The sequence below is a fragment of the Petaurus breviceps genome, unplaced genomic scaffold (genome assembly GCF_028583685.1).
Source record: "Petaurus breviceps papuanus isolate PSGF00001 unplaced genomic scaffold, PetGlider_PUasm1.0 138, whole genome shotgun sequence".
Classification (NCBI taxonomy): domain Eukaryota; kingdom Metazoa; phylum Chordata; class Mammalia; order Diprotodontia; family Petauridae; genus Petaurus; species Petaurus breviceps.
In genome coordinates this window covers 26,022,000-26,026,000 of record NW_027185694.1, presented here as the reverse complement: position 1 = coordinate 26,026,000, position 4,001 = coordinate 26,022,000, and the positions used below count along the sequence as shown (strand labels likewise).

Below are 4,001 nucleotides of genomic sequence, written 5' to 3'. Positions count from 1 at the left end.
TATGTTTCCAGTTTTACCCTGGACTACTCCTTGCCTCTTGACTTTCCAGCCATTCACAGTCTCCACCCTTGCTTTCCTCTGTATTTTATTTCTTTGGATTTTTTGTAGGCTGTCCCCTGTACCTGGACAAGATTTCTTCATTTCAAATGTTACCTTTCTTTAAGGCTCACCTTGGGTACAACCTACCCTATGAAGGCTCCCCTTCTCTAATTTCATGGGTCATTCTGTTTCAACTTTTCTTTCAACTTTATTCTACTTAGATTATAGTCATTTATATGTGACTCAACCTACTCTTTAATGAGGGTAAGGACTGAATCGTTTTTTTTTTTGTCTTTGCTTCCCAAGGAGCTCAAGGCCTTACCAATGCTTGGTATTTAGTAATTTTAAAAATTGAATTGAATCTTCCTTTCTCTTCTGGAATGCAGCCAACACAGGATGGGGCACACATTTGGGCTCATTAAAGGATGGTGGAATTGTATTAATGTTGGACACACTGACACACAATGAAACAAAACATGCATATCCAAAAAAGTCATCTAGGTTCTGGAACAGTTGTGGGATAGTTCTGGGGTTTTCTGGTCCAGAGAGGCAATGTCATACAATGGAAAAAAAACAACAACAACACTGAATTGAAGGTCAAAAGAGCAGAATTCAAATACCAGTCTTGTCATTAATATCTGTGTGAATTTGGTAAGTCTTTGAACCTCTCTGGGTCTCAGTTTTCTCATTTGTAAAAGGAAAGGGTTGGACCAGAAGACAACCTAATATCCCATACAGTCCTAGTCTAATGAGCCTAAGATATCTGTTTGTAAAGGAGCAGGTGATAGGATTTTCAAATATCCACCCACACAGACACACATTTTATGAGACACCAGGGCCATGTGCCTTCAAGGTGTATGGGTTTTAGAGCAAAAGAAAGAGGGAAAGGAGGAAAGGAGAATGAATGTTCTCTCCCTCCTACTTCCATATAAAGCCACCCAGAGCTGACAAGAGTAGCACACTCTTGGGTGGCCAGGTAGCACAGAGAAGTAAGAGCACTGGCTCCAATGTCGGGATGACCTGGGGATCGAATCTGGGCTCAGACACTTAGCACCCACCCAGAAACACCTGGCTATGTAACCTTGAGCAAGTTACTTAACCCCAATTGCTTAGGGGTGGCCAGCGAGTAAGACCACTGGCCCCAGTGTCAGGATGACCTGGGGATCAAATTCTGGCTCAGATACTTAGCACCACACCCAGAAATAACTGGCCTTGTAACCTTGAGCAAGTTACTTAGCCCCAGTTGCTTTAAAAAAAAAAAGAGTAGCACACTCCCCTCCCCAGTCAGTTTATTGCAACAATTCTTTCTTGTGCATATACTATGTGCAGAGGGCTGTGTAGTGGTCTGAAAAAGCAATAAATGAGAAATTAACTCTAACCTTTGAAGAATATGACAGTCTAATGGTAGAGAGTGGGAAGAGAAGATGACAATTGCAATTTACATAGGCTATATGATTTTCAAAGAATTTTTGTAGGTCTATAAATCCAAAGCTCTTTCTATCATACAAAAATGCTAAGTACATGTCTTTCTCCCTATCAACTGTAAATTTCTTTGAAGCAGGATTTAGGGAATACCTCTTTTTGCATACATTAACACCTAACACAGAACCTTACAATAATCATGAAAATATCTACCATTTCTATAGTATTTTAAGGTTAACAAAGCACATTTATTATCTCATTTTACCTCACAACCACCCTGGGAAGTGGACACTATTATTATGCTTATTTTACAGGTGAGGAAATTGAGGCAGCCAGCAATGTAGTTACTTGCCAAGGATTAGAGAATTAGTGTCTGATATCAAATTTGAACTTAGATCTTTCTGACTCTCAAGTCCAGCATTCTATCCACTGTACCACCCAGCTGTACCCTTATTCATTAGGAGAGTAATTTTATTGAACTAAAATTAAATTGATCCTCATAACTACTCCATGAGAGAGAAAAGGAAGAATAATCCCCATTTTACATAAGGAAAGAAACTGGAGACCAGAGGAAAGAAATGACTTGACCAAGGTTACACAGTGAAAAAGCAGCAAGTTGAGGAATTGAACCCAAGGTGGTAGAACACCAAAGTTCTTCACTCAATTATTCTACCTCTCAAGGTGAATTGAGTTGGGGAGAGGGAGCAAGCAGAAAGAGGGCAGAGAAAGCCAATACAGTTTTAGGCTTCATTAAGATAGGAAGTAGACAAAAGGCTATAAAATTGTGCATACCGTTGACTATAATAATGCCACTTTTAAGTCTGTATCCCAAAGATATCTAAGAAAAATGAAAAGAATCTATATGTACAAAAATGTTGATAGCAGCTCTTTTTGTGGTGGCATGGTTCTATATCACCCATCAGTTGGGGAATGACTTAACAGATTGTGGTATATGATTGTGAAGGAATACTATTGTGCTATAAGAAATGACAGTGGGGTTCCGAAAAACCTGGGAAGACATATGAATTGGAACAAAGTGAAGAGAGCAGAACCAGGAGAGCATGGTACACAGTAACAATACTGTAACCGTGATCAACTGTGAAAGACTTAGCTACTCTGATCAAAACAATAATACATGACAAGTCCTTTGAAAATAGATATTCATCTCCAGAAAGAAAACTGATGAACTCTGAGTGCAGATCGAAGCATATTTTTTCACTTTCTTGATTTTTCTTGTTTGTTTTACAAAATGGCTAATATGGAAATATGTTTTGCATGACTTCACATGTATAGATATCATATAGCTTGCCTTTTCAATGAATGGAGGAAGGGAAAGAATTTAGTACTCAAAATTTTTTAAATGATTGTTTAAAAAAAAGAGAGAGAAAGATTAGAAAATCTAGCCACATTCTCTGCCCAGATCAAGTTTGGGAGTGCCACATTTTAGGAAGAATATTGACAAATTGGAAAATGTCCAGAGGAAGGTAACCAAAATGGCAAAAGAGCTTGAGATTATTGTATATAGAGTTTTAGACTAAAGAAGAGAAGACTCAGGGGGACATGATCATTGCCTTCAAGTATTTGAAAGAGTAGAAGAAGGTCTTTTCCCAGCTTGTGACCAGTGAGCAGCCATGAGCAGCAAAGTCTCATGTGACACGCTCTATGAAGCTGTGCGGGAGGTCCTGCATGGAACCCAGTGAAAAAAAAGAAAGTTTTTGGAAACTGTGGAGCTGCAGATCAGTCTGAAGAACTATGATCCCCAAAAGGATAAACGTTTCTCTGGCACCATCAGGCTCAAATCCACACCCCGACCTAAATTTTCTGTGCGTGAACTGGGAGACCAGCAGCATTGCGATGAAGCCAAGGCTGTAGAAATCCCCCACATGGACATCGAGGCCCTGAAGAAGTTGAATAAGAACAATAAATTGGTCAAGAAACTGACTAAAAAGTATGATGCCTTTTTGGCCTCTGAGTCTTTGATCAAACAAATTCCTCGAATCCTGGGCCCCGGACTGAACAAAGCCGGCAAGTTTCCATCTCTGCTCACCCACAATGAGAATATAGTGGCGAAGGTTGATGAGGCTAAATCTACTATCAAGTTCCAGATGAAGAAGGTGCTGTGTCTAGCGGTGGCTGTTGGCCATGTGAAGATGACAGATGATGAGCTTGTCTACAACATCCATTTGGCTGTCAATTTCCTGGTTTCTCTGCTGAAGAAAAACTGGCAAAATGTGAGGGCATTGTATATCACGAGCACTGTGGGCAAACCCCAGTGGCTGTATTAAATCAACACGGTGTTAATAAATGGCGGAAGCTGCTAATGAAAAATAAAAAAGAGTAGAAGAGGGATTAGTCTGGTTCTTCTGAGAGTTAGAAAAGAAAGAGAGACAGAGATGGAGAGATAGAGACAGAGACAGAGAAAAGATAAGATAGAGAGGGAGGAATATAAGTAGATAGATTAGTAGATAAGTTGGTAATTAATTAAATGCTTAATATGAACCAGGAACTGAGCTAAGGATGTACATATAAATATATAAGAG

General features: G+C 39.5%; 1 pseudogene; it reads left to right on the top strand.

Annotated features, from left to right (window-relative positions):
- Positions 1-3,053: 3,053 nt before the first annotated feature.
- On the top strand, positions 3,054-3,779 carry LOC138143773 (large ribosomal subunit protein uL1 pseudogene; annotated as a pseudogene).
- The last annotated feature ends 222 nt before the right edge of the window (positions 3,780-4,001 follow it).